Below are 27,500 nucleotides of genomic sequence, written 5' to 3'. Positions count from 1 at the left end.
ATCTGTTTTTGAATTGTTAAAAATTTGGTACTAGTAAATTTCAGTTAATTTTATCAGAATTTAAAGTAAATGCTCTTTGTAGTGTTATTTCCTTATTCACTTAGGTACATATTATTTTGTTAAAGATTTTTAGTCAATTTTATCAAGCACATTCAGAAAATCGATGATACAATAATAATAATAATAATAATAATAATAATAATAATAATAAATAATAATAATAATAATAATAATAACTTATTTGGTGGTAGTGGAGAGAAGCTGTGAAGAGTGGTAAAATATTAAGAAGGGTTTGAAAGGCAAGAAAATCTCAAGTAAATGTTATACCAAGAGTGAAGTCATAAAGGTAATGGTAAATGGAAATCTGGAAGACGAAGAAGTAGTGGTCAGTTTGGAGTGAATTTGTAAATGATGGCAGTGGATAATTCATATGGGTACTGAGGAGTAAATGTAATAAATATGGACAGGATAAAATGAAGGTTAATCACTGTATAATTGCAACAAGATCGGTAGCAAATCTGCTGCAAAGAGATAAGAAGAAAAATTGGTGAAAAACATTGTTAATATGTGTAAGAAATTGTTTAGCAAATGCTCTTGTGAATGTCAAGTTTATATGTGATTTCGAAAGACAGAAAAAACGTAGCTGTTGAGAGGTATTGTATGCGATGTATATCAGGAGTAAGAAGTGTGGAAGGGTGCCTAAAAGTGGGAAAGATGAACTCTTTTTCTTTTTATATGGTGTGGTTATGTGGAGAGAATGTGGACGATGGGTTGGTCAGAAGTTGGAAAAAGGAGAAGAGCGAAGCTAGCAACTTTCAGGTTGAATAGGTGTAAAAACTTGTGGAAATCATGGTTTTGTCTCTGATTTATCAGTTGAAAGGTGAATGTCGTCCCAGTGAATGATGTCCTGCTGGCGTCTGGTCCTACCCAATATCAGAGGATTATATATATATATATATATATATATATATATATATATATATATATATATATATATATATATGTGTGTGTGTGTATAATTGCAATTTTGATTTCCTTTATTTGCCATGTAGTTTAGAAAAGTAGGCATTATTTGACCCCGGAGTGACTCGAACACCCAGCCTTCTGATCTGGAGTCAGACGCGCTACCATTGCGCCACGGAGCCGATATATATATATTGATAATTTAATCAAATATATGATATATAGTATATTATATAAATAACATCTTACCATATATTTTAAAATATTTATTTGAAATTTAATCAAATGCTGATGGTTTATTTTGCATTGCGAAGACCCTTCTGTCAGGCAAATTTGCAAAGGCAAAGTACTGAGTTTTATTCTAGACCCTTCCGGAGATATGCATAGTAAAAAAATCTTATATTTGCAAATTAAATATTTTAAGAAACCACAAAAAAGAAGAGACTCGTAACAGATTAATAACAACTATATTTATGTACACATATTTTAGGTTTATTTAAAGCATATAAATTATTCCTGACAAAGGAAAGTACATACATTGAAAATAATACCAGAATAATGAAAATTTCTAGAAAGTATTAAATTTAAACTAAAGACATTATAAGGTTAACAAACTTTCAATATTTTCAATTCTCCAAACTACTTTTATTGAGGAGCAGATTGAATTTAAAATGGTATGTCATCTTCATATTGGTAGTAGTGTCCTTTCTTATTTCTTCTATTAACTTCTAATCACAGGACAAATTAAAACATAATATATTCATCCCCAACTTCAAACGCTGTTGCATAGTCTAAAACCTGATTCCCTTCCAGAACCATAATATCTTTCAGTTTTTACAGGAGTTTAACGGGTAACTTATTTTCTAACGGGCAATTCTTTCTTGGTTCTTATCTAAATTTATAATGTACTTTTCTTGGCCATAATTCAGTCTTAAAAAGTTTATAATTACTAATAATATATTTCTTTCTACTTCTGCATGCCACTGTTGTCTCTCTATATCTTTGAGTTTCATTACAGTTTGGGCTATTTCCATCTTTTGATTGAAATTTTCTGGTTTGACTACTACATGAATCAAGGATAGTTTTAATTTTATGGATCCAACTAGACTTATACTTTTTCGACTCGTACAGAATTCTAAGAAAAACGATAAAAAACATTTTACAATAAGACGCCTTTGATTTTACAATTCTCAACTAAAATCCAATCATCCGTTTGCAAATAGATAATTCAATTTTGAATCTAATAATAATCCCCATATAATATAAGTTTGCTTTCGGTTGTTCAGAGAAGATTTTTTTCATGAAAACAAATAAAATGTTTCAACATGATCTAGTTTGTGGTAAATATTACACAGCCGTAAAGTCATAAATTGGTAATGACTAAATGAGCATCTGAATAGATCAATTGATATCAATGGGTAATTCAAGTTTTTTACATTTAATTAAATATAAAAGTGGATACGTTCTTGAATAACTTGTTTCTTAAAGCTTTATCCATTTAAATAATTAAACGTAAAAAGATAAACAAATAATCATCAACAATTTCGATGCTCTCCTCACCAAATAAAATTCAGGACATTTCTAACTTTTCCTCTAGAAAATACAACTAAAGAAATTGTTTTGAAACATTAATTTGAATTTCAAGTATCACATGTTTTTTTGTTTAAGGCATTTTGTAATTGTTTGAGGGAATTTACAATGTATCATCAGCATTAAGAAAACATAAATACTGCCTAAAAACATTTCTATATCAATACTACTTAATTTTCTTTATTTCCCTTGAGCACATATCCATTATGTTATAATATAAGAGAAAACTCAAAATCATTTAGGTAGATGGCAAAAAAATGGGGAAAGATTCAAGCTTGTCTTACACCTATGTTACATTGAATAGGTTAAAATTTTGTGATTCTGCTCATGGTTTGTCTCTGATTTATCAGTTGAAAGGTGAATATCGTCCGTTAATGAATGTGATTACATTCCTGGGACGACCTGTCAACAAATCAAATGCTTTTTGTAATCAACGATCAAACAGTATATTCTCTTTTTCGGGAGATATAAATTAACATAGTGAATGTAATACAAAATATGATCTAAGAGTACTATATCCCTGTTGTGTAAGCCTGCTCCTCACCAATTTGACCAGTGCTGTTTAATCAGTCAGTTTATTGAAAAGCCTAAAAATTATTTGACTCAGTAGTGTGATACCCAGCCTTCTATCTGGGTCGTCAGGGGATCCTACCATTAAATATGGGTTTTATATATACACCAATGATATGGAACAATTGAGGAATCAACACTGATGGTATAATTTTGCATATCACAAGTAACATATTATGAGGGCAGTTTTTAAATATTTGGCTAATATGTCAATACCACATGCTTTTCTACTAGAAGTTTATTCTTGTTTTGACCCATTCTGTCAAAACTGTTCGCATTAGTACTTCGTTAGAGCCTAACTAGGCCTGAGATATGCTTAGGAAAACAAGTCTTATATTTGCAATTGAACTGTTTAAAGTTGGTTAAAATAATCTTGATTTGCTTTAACATTAGAATAATAAAATCATATATTCTCTGATCAGTTCTTCTTTAACATAAATTGACCTTCCATATTTTCTCAGATTTCTAACATTTCTAATGAAATTTTTTTCTGAAAGATTTCTTAGACTTTATTAATTATTCTCTTATATGTTTTAGTTTAGCTAAGTTCGTTTCTAAATAATTTCTTTTATTTTCTAATAATATCCTGTTTTTACTACTTTTCATATTTCTCTTTTTAATGGCATATCTTTGTCAAACCATGGTTTGCAGTGTCCTTTCTTATTTCCTTTTATATAACTAGTTTGATAAATTGTTTTACAAATGATAACTTGGAGTAAAAATGCTTTTTAACAAACTTTAAAATATCCATTTCCTTCCTAGAACAATAAAATGAATCTTTTTTTTCTAATAAGTTAATATCTCTAGTATTATTTTCTTCCATATATTCATTTTTTTATGTCATTTGTTCTTATTTTGTTCTAAGTTCTTCAGATAAAGTTATTCATATCATTTTCCTTAATCTAAATCTAAATGTGTCTTCCTTCTGGAATTTCAGGGCACTCATATCCATCTCTTTCAAAGTAATGGATATTGGAGGGCCCTGAAATTCCAGTGAGTATCGGACAGAAATCATTTGCTCAACATTAAAATTGTGGGTTGACTCATAAGTTTAGGAAAACAATAACTTGTTTGTAATACAGCTCTTATCATTTCAGGAAACAAGCTGAAATTTCCACCATTTGTTGGTCTCTTTAACTTTCTTTGTAAAAGCTTTGTTTGTTCAGTTTAAGTTTGTATCATTTCTTTCCACCATTTGAGTTTTGAGCCATCTGTTTTAAATTATTAAAAATTTGGTACTAAAATTTCAGATTTTATCAGAATTTAAATCAATGCTAAATCGATATTTTGCAAAGGTACATTTACTTTATAAAGTCATTAAAGAATTGAAGCACTGTTCTTGAGTTAAAATAATAATAATAATTGGTAACTCATAATAATAATTCAAATAATAATAATAATAATAATAACATCAAAGATATTAGAGAAACAATAAGTGTGGTAAAATATTAGAAGGGTTTGAAAGACAAATAATAATTTCAAGTAAATGTTACCAAATGAAATCATAAACATAATGGTAAATCAGACACTGTGTCTGGAAGACAATGTAAAATAGTGGCCAGTTTGGTATGGATCTAATAAATGATGGAAGTGGATAATTCATATAGGTAATGAGGAATAAATGTAATTTTTTTCAAGATAAAATGAAGGTTATTCACAAAATAATTGTCATGATATATAATAGACAAAACTTAGTTTCAAATAAACAAATAAAAAAAATCTTGTAAAAATCTCAAGTATTGTTAATATGTGTAAAACATTCAAATTGTTCTTCAGCTCAGAAATGACTTATATTCAAGTTTGTATGTGATTTTGAAAGACAGAAAAAACCACTGCTGTTGAGAGGAATTGTATCCGTATATCAGGATAAGAAGTGTGGAAGGGGACCTAGAAATGGGAAAGATGAACTCTTTTTATCTTCTTTCCATCCTGGTTATGTGGAAAATATCCTCGATGGGTTGGTCGAAGTTGGAAAAAGGGAGAAGAGCACTTTAGCAACTGTCAGGTTGAATAGGGTCAAACCTTGTGCCCGAAATCATTTTGTCTTCTGATTTATAAGTTGAAAAGGTGAATGTCATTTCCAAGTGAATGATGTCCTGCTGATGTCTCGGTCCCACGTCTAATATCCAGAGGATTATATTTCATATATATATATAGCTTGTAATTCGCGCCTATACAAACCTAATTAATTGGTTTTCCTTTATTTGCCACATAGTTTAGAAAAGTAGGCATTATTTGACCCCGGAGGTGACTTCCCTATCATCCTCAGCAGCCTTTCTGATCTGCTAGTGTCAGTATCTTCTACCATTTCAGCCACCATGAATTCTAATATTTTCCTTCCTGAGCACTTAATTAAAGCTGATTATAGTTTTCCTTGTATGCAAGTAACATCTTACCATAGTTTTTAAATATTTGGCTTGAAATGTCGTGTACGAAATGCGTAGAGTTTATTCCCGTTTATGACCCTTCTGTCAGGGCTGTTCGCATCAGTACTGAGTTAGAGCCTAGACTAGGCCTGAGATATGCATAGTAAAACAAGTCTTATATTTGCAATTGAACTGTTGAAGAGAATTGGTTAAAGATATCTTGATTTGCTCGTAACATTAGAATAATAAAATCATATATTCTCTGACCTTGTTCTCTATGTTAACCGCTATAAATTGACCTTCCATATTGGGTATTAGGGTACTCTAATGAAAGGGTACCAAAATAGACACTTTCTTTATTTTTATTATACTGTGTATTAGTTTTAAATACTTTCAATATTAGGTCTAATATATGTCCTCCAAACTACTTTTCACTTACGAGTTTCTTTTCGAATGGCATGTCATCATTCATATTGGTAGCAGTGTCCTTTCTTATTTCGTTCTATATAACGGAGTCACTAGGAAATTGTGAAAGCGATAACTTGGAGTAAAAACGCTTTTGTAACAGACTTTAAAAACCATTCCCTTCCTAGAACAATAAAATAGTTTACATTTGCATGAGACTAACGGAACTTATTTTCTTGTACGTGGAAAGTTTTCTTGGTTCTTATTCGGCTGAGAATATGAAGATAATGTGATGTCATTTTGAAGTATAATTGTTCTCGTGGAATTTCAGGGCACTCAGTGTCAATTACTGAAAGTAATGGACATTGAGTGCCCTGAAATTCCATGAGAACAATTAAATTTATTGTTGTATTTGTTATTGCTGGGTTGATGTGGTTACGAATAACACTTGTTTGTATAGCCGAATCATTTCAGGAGTAACCTTTAGCTAAATTTTACCATTTGTTGGTTCTTTATTTTCTTTGTAAAAGTTTAGTTTGTGGTTATAGTTTGTATCATTTCCTTCCACCATTTAAGTTTTGAGCTCCATCTGTTTTGAATTGTTAAAAATTTGGTACTAGTAAATTTCTTTTAATTTTATCAGAATTTAAAGTAAATGCTCTTTGTAGTGTTATTTCCTTATTCACTTAGGTACATTTTATTTTGTTAAAGATTTTTAGTCAAGCATCAATTCATCGATGAAATACATTCAGTAACTCGATAATAATAATAATAATAATAATAATAATAATAATAATAATAATAATAATAATAATAATAATAATAATAATAATATAACTTATTTGGTGGTAGTGGAGAAGCTGTGAAGAGTGGTAAAATATTAAGAAGGGTTTGAAAGACAAGAAAATTTCAAGTAAATGTTATACCAATAGTGAAGTCATAAAGGTAATGGTAAATGGAAATCTGGAAGACGAAGAAATAGTGGTCAGTTTGGAGTGGATTTGTAAATGATGGCAAGTGGATAATTCATATAGGTATTGAGGAGTAAATGTAATAAATATGGACAAGATAAAATGAAGGTTAATCACTGTATAATTGCAACAAGATCAGGTAGCAAATCCGCTGCAAAGAGGATAAGAAGAAAAATTGATGAAAAACATTGTTAAAATGTGCAATCAGAAATTGTTTAGCAAATGCTCTTGTGAATGTCAAGTTTGTATGTGATTTCGAATGGCAGAAAAAATAGCTGTTGAGAGGACTTGTATGCGATGTATATCAGGAGTAAGAAGTGTGGAAGGGTGCCTAGAAGTAGGAAAGATGAACTCTTTTCTTTTTATATGGTGTGGTTATGTGGAGAGAATATGGACGATGGGTTGGTCGGAAGTTGGAAAAAGGAGAAGAGCGAAGCTAGCAACTGTCAGGTTGAATAGGGGTAAAAACTTGTGGAAATCATGGTTTTGTCTCTGATTTATCAGTTGAAAGGTGAATGTCGTCCCAGTGAATGATGTCCTGCTGGCGTCTGGTCCTACCCAATATCAGAGGATTATATACATCCTATATATATATATATATATATATATATATATATATATATATATGTGTGTGTGTGTGTGTGTGTGTATAATTGCAATTTTGATTTCCTTTATTTGCCATGTAGTTTAGAAAACTAGGCATTATTTGACCCCGGGTGACTCGAACACCCAGCCTTCTGATCTGGAGTCAGACGCGCTACCATTGCGCCACGAGGCCGATATATTTTAGGGAGAATTTGATTTAAAGCTGCTGGTATAGTTTGCATTACAAGTAACAGTTTATTATACAGTAGTTTTGAAATATTTGGCTTGAGATGTGGTGTACAGAATGCTTAGAGTTTATTTCCGTGTATGACCCTTTTGTCAGGGCTGTTTGCGTCAGAAAGAGTTAGAGCCTAGACTAGGCTTGAGATATGCATAGTAAAACGAGTCTTATATTTGCAAATGAACTGTTTAGGAGAATTGTTTAAAGATATCTTGATTTTTTACTCCCAACACCAGAAAAATAAAATCAACATATTCTCTGACCTTGTTTTGTATGTTAACCATATAAATTGACCTTCTATATTATGGTACTCTAATGAAAGGGTATTAAAATGGACACTCTCTTTAGTTTTTGTTATATTGCGTATTAGTTTCAAGGTAAAAAATTTTTAAATACATTATTAGGTTTTAATATATATTTCTCCAAACTATTTTCAATTCTCGAGTTTCTCTTCGTATTGATATCATATTGATTTTAAAAATGTCCTTTCTTCTTTCCTCCTAGTATAACTGAGTCACTAGGGCCAATTGTTTCGATAACAGGACAAAAAAACTAACAGATAATGAAATATTCATTCCCAACTTCCTAGTATTTTAGCTTATATTTATATAGTCTGCGGAACTTATTTTCTTGTACGAAAGTTTTCAGGTTCTTATTCGGCTAGAAAGTTAATGTGATCTCATTTTGACACCTATAATTGTTCTCGTGGAATTTCAGGGCACTATATCCATTTATAATGGACATTGAGTGGCCTGAAATTCAGTCTTAAAAAGTTTTAAATTATTGTTATTTATTATTGCTGGGTTGATGTGGTTATGAATAACACTTGTTTGTATATATCATTTCAGGAGTAACCTTTCTAACTTTTACCATTTGTTGGTTCTTTATTTTCTTTGTAAAAGCTTGAGTTTTCTGGTGTTGCTTTGTATCATGACCTTCCACCATTTGAATTTTGAGTTCCATCTTTTTGAATTTTAAAAATTTTATGGTATTAACTAAATTTCTGTTGATTTTATCAGAATTTAAAGTAAATGCTCTTTGTAACATTTGACTTATTCAGACGTACATGTTGATTTTACAAAGATTTTTAGTCAAAATCCAATCATCCGTTTGTAACTCTTATTAAATTTTGAATAATAATAGATAATAACCATAATAGTTTGCTGTTAATAATTAATAATAATAATAATAATAACTTTTTCATGAAGTGGAGAAAATGTTTCAACATGATCTAAAATATTAAGAAGGGTTTGAAAGACACAGAAAGTTTCAAGTAAATGTTAAATGGAATCAAAAGGTATAAGAGAAATCGAGGGTCACAGTTTGGATGGATTGGTAAATGATGGGAGTGGATAATTTTACATTTAATTAACAAATGTAATAAATATGGACAAGATAAAAGAATGACTTTCAAAAAATAATTAACAAGATCTTTAGCCAAATTTTACCAATAATTAAACGAAAGTTAAAAAGGTGCAAGAAATTGTTCAAATAAAAGAAACCTGTTTATATTTAAAATTGTGACATTTCAACTTTGTATGTGATTTCGAAAGACAGAAATAAACTACTGTTGAGAGGAATTGTTTTGATGTATATCAGGAGTAAGAAGTGTGGAAGGGTTCTTAAAATAGGAAAGATGAACTCTTTTTCTTTTTATATGGTTTTGGTTATGTGGGATTCAGAGAATATGGATCATGGGTTGGTAAAGTTGGAAAAAGGAGAAGAGAAAACATTTCTATATCAATAAAACTTTTGAAATCAGGGTTTTGTCTTGATTTATCAGTTGAAACATGAATGTCGTCCACCCCCTGCTAAGAGAAAACTCAAAATCATTTAGGTAGATGGCAAAATAGTATATATATAAAGATATATATATATATATATATACACCTATGTTACATTCGTAAAAAGTTAGAAATTTTGTGATTTCTGCTTTGCCACATGATTTAGAAAATTAGGCATTATTTGACCCCATAATGACTCGAATGCCATGTGATCTGGAGTCAGACGCGCTACCATTGCGCCACATCAAATGATTTTTGTAATGATAATTTAAACAAACAGTGCTATTAATTTTCGATGGAGATAAAATTATTCGTGTTTTTAATAGATTTGGTTTGAGATATGATGTGAAAAATGCTATATTATTCCCGTTTATCACCCTTCATTCCAGCCTGTTCCATCAGTAGAGTTGACCAGTGCATTAGATATAATAGTAAAATGACCTTATATTTGAATTCAAGCTTGTTTTAAGTTCTTAACTATCTTGTTTGCTCGCAACGTTAGATTAACTAAAATCTTATATTCTCTAGCTTTGTTCCGATTTAACTAAATATTGGTTTTTGTCCCTATACTAATGATATGGAAAATTGAGAGATCACTTTATTTAAAATTTTGTTATATACTGTGTATTAGTTTTAAGGTAATGAAATTTTTAAATACTTTCTATATTATTTCTAATATATATCCTCCAAACTATTTTTAACTTACGAGTTTCTTTATTCGAATTTGTATCATCATCTATTTCGGTAAAAATGTCCTTTTTAATTCTTTCTATATAACTGAGTCACTAGGAAATTGTGAAAGAGATAATTTGGAGTAAAAACGTTTTTCTAACAGACTTCAAAAACCATTCCCTTCTAGAACGATAAAATAGCTTATATTTATATGAATTAACGGAACTTATACTCTTGTACATCAATGTATTTCTTGGTTCTTATTCGGCTAAGAAATATGAAGATAATGTGATCTCAGTTTTAAAGTATAATTTTCTCTGGAATTTCAGGGCACTCAGTGTCAATTACTGAAAGTAATGGACATTGAGTGCTCTGAAATCCAGCTAGAACAATTACATTTATTATTGTATTTGTTATTGCTGGGTTGATGTGGTTATGAATAACACTTGTTTGTATATTGGATCATTTCTAGGAGTAACCTTTCTTTTCACCATTTGTTGGTTCTTTACTTTCTTTGTAAAAGCTTAGTTTGTGGTGTATACTTTGTATCATGACCTTCCACCATTTGAGTTTTGAGTTCCATCTGTTGTCAAATTGTTAAAAATTTTGGTATTAGTAAATTTCTGTTGATTTTATTAGAATTTAAAGTAAATGCTCTTTTGTAGTGTTATTTGCTTTTTCACTTAGGTGTATGTTATTTGGTTAAAGATTTTTAGTCAAGCCCTGCAGCACATTCGGCAACTCTTGCTTAATAATAATAATAATAATAATAATAATAATAATAATAATAATAATAATAATAATAATAATAATAGTATATTATTTGGTTGTAGTGGAAAAGCTATGAAAAGTGGTAAAATATTAGAAGTGTTTGAAAACGAGAAAGTTACAGGTAAAAAGGGCCAGAGTAAAGGTCATAAAGGTAATGGTTGCTGGGAAAATTAAAATCAGTAATGCTCAGTTTGGAGTGGATTGGTGAATAATGGAAGTGGATAATTCATATAGGTATTTGGGAAGTAAATGTAATAAATATGGACAAGATAAAAGACTGTCAAAATAATCTCCCGTTAACTACCTTAACGCAAAACATTGCAAAGGGATAAGAAGAAAAAAATTGGTGAAAGGCATTGTTAAAATGTACAAAGAAATTGTTTAGCAAATGCTCGCCTGTGAATGTCAAGTTTGTATGTGATTTCAAATGACAAAAAAAACATTCTTTAGAAAATTGTATGCGATGTATATCAGGGTAAGAAGTGTGGAAGGTACCTAGAAATAGGAAAGATGGACTCTTTTCTTTTATATGGTGTGTTTATGTGGGAAAGAATATTGGATGATGGGTTGGTCGGAGGTTGGAAAAAGGTCATTAAGCCAGGAACTGTCAGGTTAAATAGAAGTAAAAACTTTTGGAAATCAAAATCACTCTGATTTATCAGTTGAAGGGTGAATATTTACGATTGATGTCATGCTTTGATCATCAGCAATAATATCAGAGGATTATATATATATATATATATATATATATATATATATATATAATAATATATTCTGTGTTTCCCAATTATTGATATTTTTCCTTTATATAAATGTAATTTGGAAAACTAACATATTCTTTGACCCTATGACTCTAATTAACACAGATTCTGATCTGGAGTCAGACGGAACCATTGCGCCATCATTTTTTTATATACAATAATGAGAACTTAATTAAAAGCTGCTGGTATAGTTTGCATTATCAGTAAACAAATAAAATCAGTTATTTTATAAATATTTGTTTGAGATTTGGTGTGCAGAATGCGTAGATTTTATTCTCAGAGAATGACCCTTCATATCAGGCCTGTTTGCATCAGTAGTTAGCCTGGACTAGGCCTGAGATATGCATAATAAAACTGTCTTATATTTTCCAGTTGAACTGTTTAAGAATTGGTTAAAGATACCTTGATTTGGTCGCAACATTAGGCCGTGACTAAAATCATAATTCTTCTTTCTCTATCCACTATAAATTGACTCATTGTGTATTTAACCTAATGAAAAATTGACACTTTCTTTACTTTGTACTGTTTATTAGTTTTCAGGTAAAAAAAAAAATTAAAAAACTGCTCTTTAGAATTTTGTCTCATTTTTAAGATGCATGTTATTTAGTTAAAGCATTTTTTTCGAAGTGGTGTAAGATCATTTGATAAAAACTTTCTTGCATAATAATAATAATAGTTGTTTTTCATAAGTAAATCTTGTCTTCGCGCCTTAAAAACCTTAGGAAGTGTTTGAAAGAGCTCCTAGTTACAACCGGTAAACATTACCAAAAATATCTCATCGTGTATAAATCAAGTTTTACGATGATGTGGTGTCATTATGGATCCTGGAGAATTTAACAGCCTCATTCATTACCAAATTTGGGAGTAACTGTTTCTTCTCTATCTTCAGGGACACCATGAATTCTAATCTGGAGTCAGACGCTCCTTGCGAGCACTGGGCCGATATCATGATTATAATCATTTCCTTGTATTTGCGTTACAAGTAACATCTTACCATAGTTTTTAAATATTTGGTTTGAAATGTGGTGTACAGGATGCGTAGAGTTTATTCCCGTTTATGGCCCTTCTGTCAGGGCTGTTTGCATCAGTAGAGTTAGAGCCTAGACTAGGCCTGAGATATGCATAGGAAAACAAGTCTTATATTTGCAATTGAACTGTTTAAGAGAATTGGTTAAAGATATCTTGATTTGCTCGCAACATTAGATTAATAAAATCATATATTCTCTGCCTTGTTCCAATGTCAACTATAAATTGACCTTCCAATGGATTAGGTACAAAATGAAGACAAAATTTAGACACTTTTTTACTTATATTTGTATTAGTTTTTAATTAACGAAATTTTAAATACTTTCTATATTCTAATATATGTCCTCCAAACTATTTTTCACTTACGAGGTTCGCTTCGAACGACATATCATCATATATTTCGGTAACAGTTTCCTTTCTTCTTTCCTTCTAATAACTGAGCCGCAAGACTATTGTGAAAGAGATAATTTGGAGTAAAAACTTTTGTAACAGACTTTAAAACCATTCCCTTCCTAGAACAATAAAATATTTACATTTGCATGAGAAACGGAACTTATTTTCTTGTACAAAGTTTTCTTATTTTATGAGAATATAAGATAATGTTATTTTTTGGGGTATAATTATTCTCGTGGAATTTCAGGGCACTCAGTGTCCATTACTGAAAGTAATGGACATTGAGTGCCCTGAAATTCCATGAGAACAATTACATATATTGTTGTATTTGTTATTGCTGGGTTGATGTGGTTATGAATAACACTTGTTTGTATAGCCGGATCATTTCAGGAGTAACCTTTAGCAAACTTTTACCATTTGTTGGTTCTTTACTTTCTTTGTAAAAGCTTAGTTTGTGGTATATACTTTGTATGAAGGACTTCCACCATTTGAGTTTTGAGCACCCTTCTATTTTTACATAATTAAAAATTCGGTATTAGTAAATTTCTTTTGATTTTATCAGAATTTAAAGTAAATGATCTTTGTAGTGTTATTTGCTTTTTCACTTAGGTACATGTTATTTTGTTAAAAGAATTTTAATCAAGCACTGAAGCACATTCAGTAACTCAATAATAATAATAATAATAATAATAATAATAATAATAATAATAATAATAATAATAATAATAATAATAATAATAATAATAATAATAATAATAATAATAGTATATTATTTGGTTGTAGTGGAGAGAAGCTGCGAAGAGTGGTAAAAAGTTGAGGAAGTGTTTGAAAGAGGAGAAAGTTACAGGTAAAAATTACCCAGAGTAAGGTCATGAAGGTAACGGTAAATAGGAATCAAGAGTATGATGAAATGAGTGTCATTATGGAGTGGATTGGTGAATAATGGAAGTGGATAATTTAGATGGCTATTTGGAAGTAACCGTAATAAATATGAACAAGATAATTGCAATATGATAGGTAGCAAAACCGCTGCAAAAGAATAAGAAGAAAAATGGGTAACATGCAAAGTTAAAATGAACAAAGAAATTGTTCAGCAAATGCACTAGTGAAAGCCAAGCTTTCGAATGACAGAAATAAATGTAGCTGCTGAGAGGAATTGTATGCGATGTATATCAGAAGTAAGAAGTGTGGAAGAATAGAAATAGGAAAGATGAACTCTTTTCTTCTTATATGGTGTGGTTATGAGGAGAGAATATAGATGATGGTTTGGTCGGGAGTTGGAAAAAGGACAAGAGAGAAGCTGGCAACTGTCAGTTTGAATAGGGGTAAAAACTTGCAATTCAGGTTTTGTCTTCTGATTTATCAGTTGAAAGGTGAATGTCGTCCCAGTGAATGATGTCCTGCTGGCTCATGTCATGCTAATATATATATATATATATATATATATATATGCAATTTTGATTTCCTCTATTTGCCACATGATTTAGAAAAGTAGGTATTATTTGACCCCGGAGTGACTCGAACACCCAGCCTTCTGATCTGGAGTCAGACGCGCTACCATTGCGCCACGGAGCCGATATATATGAAATGAGAATTTAATTAAAAGCTGCTGGTATAGTTTGCATTATAAGTAACAGCTTATTATAGTTTTTAAAATATTTGGTTTGAGATATGGTGTGCAGAATGCTTAGATTTTATTCCCGTTTATCACCCTTCAGTCAGGGCTGTTTGCATCAGTAGAGTTAGAGCCTAGACTAGGCCCGAGATATGCATAGTAAAACGAGTCTTATATTTGCAATTGAACTGTTTAAGAGAATTGGTTAAAGATATCTGTATTTGCTCGCAACATTAGATTAACTAAAATCATATATTCTCTAGCCTTGTTCCGATGTTAACTATTTGGTATTGTGGTCTCTAATGGATGGGTACAAACATGGAGACTTTCTTTAGTTTTTGTTATACTGTGTATTAGTTTTAAGGTAACGAAATTATGTAAATACTTTCTATATTTATTTCTAATATATATCCTCCAAACTATTTTTCACTTACGAGGTTCGCTTCGAACGACATATCATCATATATTTCGGTAGCAATGTCCTTTCTTCTTTCTTTCTATATAACTGAGCCGCAAGGCCATTGTGAAAGCGATAATTTGGAGTAAAAACGTTTTTCTAACAGACTTGAAAAACCCACTCCCTTCCTAGAACGATGTAACCGATTATATTTATATGAGGTTAACGGAACTTATATTCTTGTACAGGGAAAGTAGCCATGGTTCTTATTCGGCTAAGAATATGAGGATAATGTGATTTCATTTTGAAGTATAATTTTTCTCGTGGAATTTCAGGGCACTCAGTATCATTGAGTGCTGAAATTAATGGATACTGATGGCCTATATATTATTGTATTTGTTGTATTTGTTATTGCTGGGTTGATGTGGTTATGAATAACACTTGTTTGTATAGCTGGATCATTTCAGGAGTAACCTTTAGCTAACTTTCACCATTTGTTGGTTCTTTACTTTCTTTGTAAAAGCTTAGTTTGTGGTGTATACTTTGTATATTATTTGGTTTGTAGTAAATTTCTGGATTTTATCAGAAGACTGGCAAAAGTTGAGTGTTAGTGTTTGAAAGAGGAGAAAGTTACTGGTAAAAATTACCAAGAGTAAGGTCCTGAAGGTAAAGGTAAATAGGAATCAAGAGTATGATGAAATGAGTGTCATTATGGAGTGGATTGGTGAATAATGTGGAAGTGGGTAGTTTAGATAGGTATTTGGGAGTAACTGCGATAAATATGGACAAGATAATTGCAACATGATAGGTAGCAAAACCGTTGCAAAGGGATAAGAAGAAAAATGGGTGACAGGCAAAGTTAAAATGTGCAGAGAAATTGTTTAGCAAATGCTCTTGTGAATGTTAAGTTTATATGTGATTTCGAATGACAAAAAAATGTAGCTGTTGAGAGGAATTGTATGCGATGTATATCAGGAGTAAGAAGTGTGGAGGGTACCTAGAAATAGGAAAGATGAACTCTTCTTTTTATATGGAGTGGTTATGTGGAGAGAATATAGATGATGGGTTGGTCGGAGGTTGGAAACAGGAGAAGAGCGAAGCTAGGAACTGTCAGGTTAAATACGGGTAAAAACTTTTGGAAATCAGGGTTTTGTCTCTGATTTACTAGATTAAAGGTGTATAGCCTATGCCAGCGACTGATGTCATGCTTGCGTCTGGGCCCGCCCAATATCAGAGGATTATATATATATATATATATATATGTGTGTGTGTGTGTGTGTGTGTGTGTGAGTGCAATTGCAATTTTGATTTCCTTTATTTGCCACGTAGTTTGGAAAAGTAGGTATTCTTTGACCCCGGAGTGACTCGAACACCCAGCCTTCTGATCTGGAGTCAGACGCGCTACCATTGCGCCACGAGGCCGATATATACAATAGAGAACTTAATTAAAAGCTGCTGGTATAGTTTACATTATCAGTAACAACTTACTACAGTTTTGAAATATTTGGCTTGAGATTTGCTGTGCAGAATGCGTAGATTTTATTCTTGTTTGTGACCCTTCAATCAGGCCTGTTTGCATCAGTACTTAGAGCCTGGATTAGGCCTGAGATATGCGTAATAAAACGAGACTTATATTTGCAGTTGAATTTTTCAAGAGAATTGGTTAAAGATATCTTGATTTGGTCGCAACATTACTCTAAATAAATTCATATATTCTCTAGCCTTGTTGTCGGTTTTAGCCACTATAAATTGACCTTCCGTACTGGGTATTATTTTAATCTAATGAAAGGGTACCAAAATAGACACTTTCTTTAGTTATTGTTGCACTGTGTATTAGTTTTCAGGTAAAAAAATATTTAAATACTTCCTATATTTAGTTCAAACACATATCCTCTAAACTATTTTTCACTTACGAGCTTCTCTTCGAATGACATATCATCATACATTTCGATAGCAATGTCCTTTCTTCTTTCTTTTTATATAATTGAGCCACAAGGCCATTGTGAGTGTGACAGCTTGGAGTAAAAACCTTTTTCTAACAGGCTTGAAAACCATTCCCTTCCTAGAATGGTATACTGGCTTATTTTTATATTTGAGGTACGAGTATAATTATTCTCGTGGAATTTTAGGGCACTCAGTATCCATTGCTGGAATTAATGGTTATTGAGTGCCATGAAATTCCATGAGAAAAATTACATTTATTATTGCATATGTTATTGCTGGGTTGATTTGGTTATGAATAACATTTGTTTGTATAGCTGTATCATTTCAGGAGTAACCTTTTATCTAAATTTTACCATTTGTTGGTTTTTTTACTTTCTTTGTAAAAGCTTAGCTTGTGGTATATACTTTCTATCATAGCCTTTCACCATTTGAGTTTTGAGTTCCATCTGTTTTTGAATTGTTAAAAATTTAGGTATTAGTGAATTTCTGTTGATTTTTCAGAATTAAAGTAAATGCTCTTTGGAGTTTTATTTCCTTTTTCACTTAGGTCCATGTTATGTGGTTAAAGATTTTTAGTCAAGCCCTGAAGCACATTTGGTAACTCTTGCATAATAATAGTAATAGTTTATTATTTAGTTGTAGTGGAGAGAAGCTGCGATGTATATCAGGAGTAAGCAGTGTGGAAGGATACCTTGAAATAGGAAAGATGAACTCTTTTCTTCTTATATGGTGCCGTTATGAGGAGAGAATGTAGATGATGGGTTGGTGGGGAGGTGGGAAGAAGGAGAAGAGAGAAGCCGGCAACTGTCAGGTTGAATAGCGGTAAAAACTTTTGGAAATCGGGGTTTTCTCTCTGATTTATCAGTTGAAGGGTGAATATGACAGTGACTGATATCATGCTAGCGTCTGGGCCCAAAAATACAGAGATTTATATATATAAATATATATATATATATATATATATATATATATATATATATATATATATATATATATATGTGTGTGTGTGTGTGTGTGTATAATTGCAATTTTGATTTCCTATATTTGCCATGTGATTTAGAAAAGTGGGTACTATTTGACCCCGGAGTGACTCGAACACCCAGCCTTCTGATCTGGAGTCAGACGCGCTACCATTGCGCCACGGGGCCGATATATATAAATGAGAACTTAATCAAAAGCTGCTGGTATAATTTGCATTACAAGGAACAGCTTATTATAGTTTTTAAAATATTTGGTTTGAGATATGATGTGCAGAATGCGTAGATTTTATTCCCGTTTATGACCCTTCAGTCAGGGCTGTTTGCATTAATAGGCCTGTGATATGCATAGTAAAACGAGTCTTATATTTGTAATTGAACTGTTTAAGAGCATTGGTTAAAGATATCTTGATTTGGTCGCAACATCAGACTAAATAAAATATATTCTAATGTTCTTTATGTTATCCGCTTTAAATTGACCTTCCGTATTGGGTATTATGGTTCCAAAATAGACACTTTCTTTAAGTTTTGTTGTACTGTGTATTAGTTTTAAGGCAAAAAAATTTTTTGAATACCTTGTATATTTAGTTCTAACATATATCCTCCAAACGATTTTTCTCTTACGAGCTTCTCTTCGAATGACATATCATCATATATTTCGGTAGCAATGTCCTTTTCTCTTTCCTTCTATAAAATTGAGCCACAAGGCCATTGTGAAAGCGGTAACTTGGAGTAAAAACATTTTCTAACAGGCTTGAAAAACCATTCCCTTCCTAGAACGATATACTGGCTTATATTTATATGGCATTAACAGAACTTATTTTCTTGTACAGGGAAAGTTGCCATGGTTCTTGTTCGCCTAAGAGTGTGAGGATAATGTCATCTTATTTTGAGGTATAATTATTCTCGCGGAATTTGAGGGCACTCAGTATCCATCGCTGGAAGTAATGGATACTGAGTGCCCTGAAATCCCATGAGAACAATTACATATGAATGTCTTTTACTGTAATACCACAGTGTAATATGAATATAAGAAGGCCCATAAAACACTATTTGAATGTTGCAACCATATATTTCGAGCACTTCCTTCTGTGCCCCTGTATTTCTTATTGCTGGGTTGATGTGGTTATCAATAACACTTGTATGCATAGCTGGATCATTTCAGGAGGAACCTTTCGCTAATTTTTACTAATTGTTGGTTTTTTACTTTCTTTGTAAAAACTTAGTTTGTGGTATATAATTTGTATGGACTTCCACCGTTTGAGTTTTGAGTTCCATCTGTGTTTGAATTGTTAAAAGGTTTGGTATTACTAAATTTCTGTTGATTTTATCAGAACTAAAGTAAATGACCTTTGCATTGTTATTTGTTTTTTCACTTAGGTACATGTTATTTTGTTAAAGATTTTTAGTCAAGCCCTGAAGCACATTCGGTAACCCTTGCATAATAATAATAATAGTTTATTATTTAATTGTAGTAGAGAGAAGCCGCGAAGAGTGGTAAAAAGATTAGGAAGTGTTTGAAAGAGGAGAAAGTTGCAGGTAGAAATTACAAAGAGTAAGTCATGAAGGTGACGGTAAATAGGAATCAATCGTATGATGAAATGAGTGTCAGTATGGAGTGGGTTGGTGAATAATGGAAGTGGGTAATTTAGATAGGTGTTTGGGAGTAACTGTAATAAATATGGACAAGGTAATTGAAACATGGTAGGTAGCAAAACCACTGCAAAAGGATAAGAAGCAAAATGTGTGACAGGAAAAGTTAAAATGCGCAAAGAAATTGCTCAGCAAATGCTCTTGTGAATGTCAAGTTTGTATGTGATTTCGAATGACAGAAAAAAAGTAGCTGTTGAGAGGAATTGTATGTGATGTATATCAGTCTTTTCTTTTTGTACGGTTTGGTTATGTGGAGAGAATGTAGATTTTCTTTTTGTATGGTGTGGTTATGTGGAGAGAATATAGGTGATGGGTTGGTCGGGAATCAGAAAAAGGAGAATAGTGAAGCCGGCAACTGCCAGGTTGAATAGTCGTAAAAACGTTTGCAATTCATGGGTTTGTCTCTGTTTTATCAGTTGAAAGGTGAATATGTCAGTGAATGATGTCATGCATGTGTCTAGGCGCGCGCCTCCACCCAAATAGTAGAGGATTATATATTTGCAATTTGGTTTCCTTTATTTGCCGAGTAATTTAGAAAAGTAGGTATTATTTGACCCCGAGTGACTCAGAACACCCAGCCTTCTGATCTGGAGTCAGATGCTACCATTGCGCCACAGGGCCGATATATAATAGATGGATCTATAATTGTCACCCAAGTAGTCCTTCAGGGTGACGATTCTACAGGTTTGAAATCCCCGGTTTGGTGACAATTCTACAGGTGGGAGATTCTGTTTTTATGACGATTCTACAGGTGGTAGTTGTTCTCAACTTATTGATTTTACCATTGGTATAATCCAAATTGAGTACTTTTAAAATGACCACTTTTGCGTAATCACTATTCAATACCCTAAATTCTTTCCTCCTGTTCTTAACAACCTTTAAATCTCTACAGATGGGAGTTGTTCTCAACTACCTTAAATTAAAATACTTTTAAATTGCCATTTAATTAATCACTATTTAAATACCTCTAAATTCTTTCTCTCTTGTTCTTAACAAGGTTTAAATCTCTTTCTCTATTCTCCAACTATTCAGTCCATTCTAACTTTGAATTTCTCTTCCGAAGAGGAACACTAAATCTTTTTCTTTGGCCAGGAATACCTTTCAAGATGTGGTTATTCCACTTTTTCTGTGATGATTCCTCTAAAGTTATTCAGTGGCTACAGCAAAAGAGGCTTTAAAGATTCCTGTAATAATTGGATGAATTGGACCAAATACTGAGGATGGATATATTTTGAGAAATTGTTCCAATCCAAGAACTGCCCGAAATACAAATCAAGCAAGTCAATAAGAATGAGTTCTTTTTTGCACGATCTAATGCTTCAAAAGTGGGTTCATGTTATGTACTACCTTTGGAGCGAGCGGATTGGAGAAACCGCAGTAGGCCGTCAAGTTAACATCGGCGAGAAAACGATGATTGATTACTATAGCTTTTTCAGGGAGATTTGCAGTGTGTATTTTGAAAAATTCAATTCAACTTGGGGATCTGGCATCACTGTGGAAATTGATGAATCATGTTTCTCACATAAACCGAAACACCATCGTGGACGTGCCCACACACTCCGATTTGGGTTTTCGGCATCGTTGATACAAACAAGCCCTGCAATTGGCTACATGGAAATAGTTGAAAATTTTCTTTTTATAATACTCAAAGTTGTTCGCCAAGGATCTGTCATTCAAGCGATGAATGAAAAGCCTAAACACAGTATCCAAGGTCTTGGATACACCCATTGATTCAGTCAACTTTGTCGATTCGGAGTACCGGTGGACGATTGAATCTTATCGGAACATGGACAAAAACAAAAGTTACATAAAGACAATGCGTGGCTGCAAACGAAGTTTCTTAAATTCATACCTTCAAATTCATGTGTGAACGTTTTGCTGATAATGCTTTTGTTTTGTGTGAGAACATTGTGTTCAATTTATAAAATGTATGTTAAACTCATGTACTTTTTATATTTTTGTAAATTTTCTAACATATTAATTGGTCATTATTTCTGTACCATGTAACATATTAATTGGTCATTACTCTTTTAGCAATACAAATAAATTCCTTTAAATTTTGCATATTTATTTTTGTACACATTATATATGTAGTCTGGGGTGATGACTCTACAGGTGGGAGTTTCTGGGGTGACAATTCTACAGGTGGGTGTTTCTGGGGTGACCTACAGGTGGCCGTTGGGGTGACAGTTCTATGATCAAATGAGAATTTAATTAAAAGCTCCTGGTTTAGTTTAAAGTACAAGTAACACCTTATAATTAATTAATGTTTTTAAATATTTGGCTTGCGATGTGGTGTACAGACTGTGTAGATTGTAGTACTGAATTGGAGCCTAGACTAGCCTGAGGTATGCATAGTAAAACCAGTTCTGTATTTGCAGATGAATTGGTTGAAGATACATTAATTTGCATGCAACATTAGATTAAATAAAATCATATATTCTCTAGCCGTGTTCTGTATTAACTGCTATAAATTGACCTTCCGTGTTGGGTATTGCGTACTCTATTGAAAGGGTACAAAAATAGAATTTTCTTTAGCTTTTTATTGTGTTTATTAGTTTTAAGTTAAAACAATTTTTATAGAATTTTCTGTATTTAATTCTAAAATAAATCCTTCAATTGAGCCACAAAGTCGTTGTGAAAGAAGTAACTTTAAGTAAAAAAGTTGTTCTACTAACTTGAAAAACCATATCCTTCGTAGAACGATATTCTGGCTTATATTTATATGAGATTAACGGAACTTATATTCTTGTACAGGGAAAGTTGCCATGGTTCTTATTCGGCTAAGAGTTTGAAGATAAGGTGATCTCATTTTGAAGTATAACTGCTCTCGTGGAATTTTAGGGCATTCAGTATCCATTGCTACAAGTAACGCATATTGAGTGCCCTGAAATTCCACAAGAACAGTTATAATTATAATTGTATTTGTTATTGCTGGGTTGATGTGGTTATGAATAACACTTGTTTGTATAGCTAGCTCAATTCATGAGTAACTCTTAGCGGACTTTCACTGGTTGTTGGTTTTTTTTGCCTTTTTAACAGCTTATGTTGTGATGTATACTTTGCATCATTCCTTCCACCATTTTGGTTCTGGATTCCTCCGGTTTTTGAATCATTAGATATTTTTTCTTTACTAAATTTCACGTGATGTTATCGGAGTTCAATGTAGCTTAAATTTGTAGTGCTATTTTGCTTTTTTTTTACGTATGTTCTGGGTATTTTTTGAAAGATCTTGAGTTAAGCACTGAAAAACATTCAGTAACTCATGCATAATAATAATAATAATAATAATAATAATAATAATAATAATAATAATAATAATAATAATAATAATAATAATAATAATAATAATAATTTATTTGGTGGTAGGGGAGAGAAGCTGCGAAGAGTGGTAAAATAGTTAGGAAATGTTTGAAAGAGGAAAAAGTTACAGTTAAAAGTTACCAACAGAGAGGTCACGAAGGTAAAGATAAATGGAAAACAAAGATGGAGAAATTGGGGTCAATAAGGATTGGATTGTGGAATAATGGAAGTGGTCAGGTCGTATAGATATCTGGGAGTAACTGTAACAAATAAGAATAAGAATATTCTAATTATCCACAAAATAGATAGATCAGAATAGGTAACAAGACCTCTGCAAAGGATAAGGAGAATGGATGAAAGGTAATGTTAAAATGTGGAAAGGAGTTGTTCAGCAAATTATTTTATGGACTTGGACTTTGTATCTAATTTCAAATGACAGAAAAAAAATGCAGCTGTTGAGATTAATTCTTTGCCTAAAATATCAGGAGCAAGAAATAGGAATAACTGGTGTAGGGAAAAAGATGAATGCTTTTCTCTTTATATGGTGTGGTTATGTGGAGAGAATATAGATGATGGGTTGGTCGGAATTTAGAAAAGTCGAAGGGAGAAGTCGGTCACTGTTAGGTCGACGATGGGAAGGAAAATTTTTGGAAATCGGGAGTATCTCTTTGATTCATCATTTGAAGGGTGAATTTGCCAGCGGTTGATGTCATGTTTGTGTATGGACCTGCCTGTTGTTAGAGGATTTGCTTTATATATATATATATATATATATATATATATATATATATATATATATATATATATATATAATCGTATGAGAGTTTCTCCATGCAATTTTTCCTTTGTTTGCGTCTTATCATGGAAAATTAGATTTTACATGACCCCGGAGTGACTCGAACACCCAGCCTTCTGATCTGGAGTCAGACGCGCTACCATTGCGCCACGGAGCCGATATATTTGTCAAAGAACTCAGTTGTAGAATTTCGTACCGTTTGTAATATAAGTAACTACTTGATTATATTATATTGTATTTAAATGTTAGTTTTGAAGGGTGGTGTTAGAAATGAGTAAATTTTATTCATATCTTATTCATCAAGTCTTGTCTGTATTCGTCAGAGCGCATAGACTGAGTCTGAAGCATTCATAATAAAACAAGTTCTGTGTTTTATAGGGAAGTGTTTAAGAAAACTGGTTAAACATATTTTGATTTGATCCCAGCATTAGTTGTAAATAAAAGGAATGTAAATAAGAGAACCATCAGTTTTTAATCATATCTTGAGATCTTGGAGCAACCATGAGGCCAGAACTAAGATTAGGAAAGACAAACTTGAGTTATAACCATGAAGAACTTTTTCTCTTCTAGACTAATTCCTTCATTACTATAAAAGAATATGTTTATCAGTACATTACTATCAGCTATACGAAGGTGCAAATACTCTTTTTTTATATAAAAGATTAATTCTCTTCAGTTACAATGACAATCATGGATAGTATTCTCTAGCCTTATTCTGTGCCATAAGTGCTATAAATTAACTACCCAAATTGGGTGTTGTTTGTAACGGAAGATGACAAACATGGACTTTTTCGTTAGCTTTCTGTCATATTGTTTGTTTTAACGTGTAATAATTGCTTCTAATAGTTTTTTTTATATTTAATTTTAATACTTCTCCCCAAAATCTTACTTTTTCACTTAAGAGCCTGTTAGGGAATTATATATTGTCAAATGTTTCAATAGAAATATCTGTTCATTCCTTTGTATATGATTGAGCCAGGAGGCCATTCTGCCATTCTTGAAGTAAATGAAAGCTGTTCTTGCTGACTTGTAAAACCATACCTTTACTAGAACAATATTTTGGATTATATTTATGTTCTTGTAAAGGAAAAGTTGCCATTGTTCGTATTCAACAAAGTATCAGTTAATTATTTCATGTTTTATATGGTTTTGAATAACACTTCTTTCTTTAGCTGGATTATGTCAGGAGTAAAAACTCAGGTTGCGATATATCATTGCTTTCCAAAATTTTAGTTCTGGATTCCATCAGTTTTTTGGTTGCTAAATAATTTTTACCCCATTAAATTGCATGTGATTTTATCAGAATTTCTATTATATCTAGAGCAGATAGTGGTAAAGCGGTAAGAATTGCGAAGGTATGTAGAAATGGGAAAAACTTTGGCGTAAAGGAAAAGATAGATTGTTTTTAGATGGTTCGGTGATGTGGAGAGAATGTATATAATTGGTTGGTCGAATGTTATAAAAAGGAAGGGAGAATGTAGAGTTTTGGAAATCTTTGATTCATCAGTTGGAGGTTCAATATGCCAGCGACTGATGTCCTGCTTGTGTCTTGTTACATCCATTAATCTATACATAACCACATTTTGCAATTTATGTCTTTTCAAGTGCACCTCAGTTTGGAAAACTAGGCATATCGTGACCCCGGAGTGACTCGAACACCCAGCCTTCTGATCTGGAGTCAGACGCGCTACCATTGCGCCACGAGGCCTGGTAAATATAGTTAATGCAAATGATATCGGTCGGAGAAATTTATGCGCCAGGACCGTTTCCTTCTTGAGTACGTTATACTTATATGTAATACCTCTTATTTGCAACAAATATTTTTACAGTCAGTGATGTTTTTTGTTCTCTTTTAGGTGAGGTAGGTGGGTCTTCCAATAACCATTCTTTATCATAGGTTTTGAATAATTTAAGTATCTGTGGCAATATCTGTTAAAAGTGAAACATGTAAGTCGTAAGTGAGTTTTACTAGTGGCCATATGAATAATTTTCTCATTTCTTGGCCTGCACCATCTCCTCAGAACTGTAGCCTTATACTATCTTGGAACTGTTCTTCATTACTACAGGTTAAAATCTTAATCATTTTTATTTTTCTTTTATTTTTGGCAGTTGGTTTATCATTCTTTAACACTATGTTGAAGTATAACGATCACTTTCATTTCGTTTCTTTTTTATATCCTTTATTTGTGGCAAGTGCATGAAATCTATATATATATATATATATATATATATATATATATATATATATATATATATATATATATATATATATATGTATATATTTACACATAAATGTCTGTATATGTATATGTGTGTGTATATATATATGTGTGTGTGTGTGTGTGTTTGTGTGTGTGTGTGTGTGTTTATGTATATTTATTATGAATGATAATCCGGTCATTTTATTTCATGGATTCCTCACAAGTAAAGGAGAGAAAAAGTAAAGAGGTGAGATTTATTGTTGCCATCCATACTCCCGCAAATCTTGTTCTTGTTTTTGTTGTGAGAAAACCGGGCTTTTATTTTTTGACACTGGAACAGCGAGCACTCACTTTTACCACGAGTGAAATGATATAGAAAAGACTCATAGTGCTGATGAAAAATCGTTTGCCAGTGACCTCTGAAAAATCCTCTTGCATGAAGTCTGCTAATCTTGCCCAATGAACGTGGTTATATGTATGGACAAAGTAACCATTGCTCGAATACACAGAAGGCTCTAATCATGTGGTAATTTCATTTATAATTCCGATTTTTCCTATGTCAGTTGGGGATGCTAATCGTCTCTTGTCTGTCACTTACGTTTTGCATGGTTGACGGAATTATCATCTAAATTAATGTTTGCTTCGGCTGCGTCATTTCAGGTGGAGCTTTTGTCCAGCTTTTAGTGACTGTTGGATATAAATTGTTATTCTCAGACCTGCCACCTCTTTGGAAGTGTTCTTGTTTATTGCCTACTTAGTATTCATAGCTTATTTACAGCTTTTGGAGACATGTTTATTCATTAGATAATACTTTATCGTAATTTAAGGATATTTCTATTTTTATGTAACGCCATTTTCTTATTTTACTCATGGTTTTTATGTTGTGAAAGCTTTCTGTTCAAGGAAATTGTATTACTACTTACTAAGGAGGATTGCATGGAAATAATATGGATGGCACCATCTCTGTTCCACATTCTGTAGATGGAGTGATGAAATAAGTGCAAGAAGAATAGATGTAGTTGCAAGGTGGTATGATAAGAAAAGGGTGAATTCTGGTGTGGCTGGTGATAGAACAGTGTTGCTTGTTAGTTATGGTGGGGAGAAGTTGCAGAGGCTATTACAATTGTCTAAAAGGTTTTGTAAAAGGATATAGTCGAAAATGAACATTAGCAAACTGAAATTCGTTAGGGTTAATGGAAGGCATGGTGGAGAAATTAATGCCATTATAGATATTACAAGGATGGAAGCGGTTGGTTCGTATATGAATATGGGAGTAAACATAATGGATGATTGACGAAAGAGAGGTAAGATACAGAATAGGTGATGAAACGTATTTAAAGGGTTTATGCAAAACAACCAGACATCTGTCACTGCTATGTTCATTATTCAACTGCTGATTCAAGAATTTGCCTCTTTGCATCGCATTTCTACAAATCTTCTTCATCTATTTTATTAACAGTGTGCTGACCTACGTACATATAAAACACCATTTATCTATCCAGTCCCTTGTGTGTTC

General features: G+C 32.2%; 7 non-coding genes across 7 annotated transcripts; all 7 read right to left on the bottom strand.

The window, feature by feature from the left end:
- Positions 1–1,073: 1,073 nt before the first annotated feature.
- Positions 1,074–1,145, bottom strand: TRNAW-CCA (transfer RNA tryptophan (anticodon CCA)). Its single transcript has one exon. It is a non-coding gene; the product is annotated as a tRNA-Trp (tRNA).
- Positions 1,146–7,572: 6,427 nt separating this feature from the next.
- Positions 7,573–7,643, bottom strand: TRNAW-CCA (transfer RNA tryptophan (anticodon CCA)). The gene has a single exon. It is a non-coding gene; the product is annotated as a tRNA-Trp (tRNA).
- Positions 7,644–14,601: 6,958 nt separating this feature from the next.
- On the bottom strand, positions 14,602–14,673 carry TRNAW-CCA (transfer RNA tryptophan (anticodon CCA)). Its single transcript has one exon. It is a non-coding gene; the product is annotated as a tRNA-Trp (tRNA).
- Positions 14,674–16,460: 1,787 nt separating this feature from the next.
- Positions 16,461–16,532, bottom strand: TRNAW-CCA (transfer RNA tryptophan (anticodon CCA)). The gene has a single exon. It is a non-coding gene; the product is annotated as a tRNA-Trp (tRNA).
- A 1,598-nt stretch (positions 16,533–18,130) lies between these two features.
- TRNAW-CCA (transfer RNA tryptophan (anticodon CCA)) lies at positions 18,131–18,202 on the bottom strand. Its single transcript has one exon. It is a non-coding gene; the product is annotated as a tRNA-Trp (tRNA).
- Positions 18,203–23,868: 5,666 nt separating this feature from the next.
- Positions 23,869–23,940, bottom strand: TRNAW-CCA (transfer RNA tryptophan (anticodon CCA)). Its single transcript has one exon. It is a non-coding gene; the product is annotated as a tRNA-Trp (tRNA).
- A 1,479-nt stretch (positions 23,941–25,419) lies between these two features.
- TRNAW-CCA (transfer RNA tryptophan (anticodon CCA)) lies at positions 25,420–25,491 on the bottom strand. Its single transcript has one exon. It is a non-coding gene; the product is annotated as a tRNA-Trp (tRNA).
- Positions 25,492–27,500: the final 2,009 nt, after the last annotated feature.

Source organism: Macrobrachium rosenbergii, chromosome 41 (genome assembly GCF_040412425.1).
Source record: "Macrobrachium rosenbergii isolate ZJJX-2024 chromosome 41, ASM4041242v1, whole genome shotgun sequence".
NCBI classification, from domain to species: Eukaryota; Metazoa; Arthropoda; class Malacostraca; order Decapoda; family Palaemonidae; genus Macrobrachium; species Macrobrachium rosenbergii.
The sequence above is the reverse complement of the archived record's forward strand: the minus strand, read 5'-3'. Positions and strand labels throughout refer to the sequence as shown.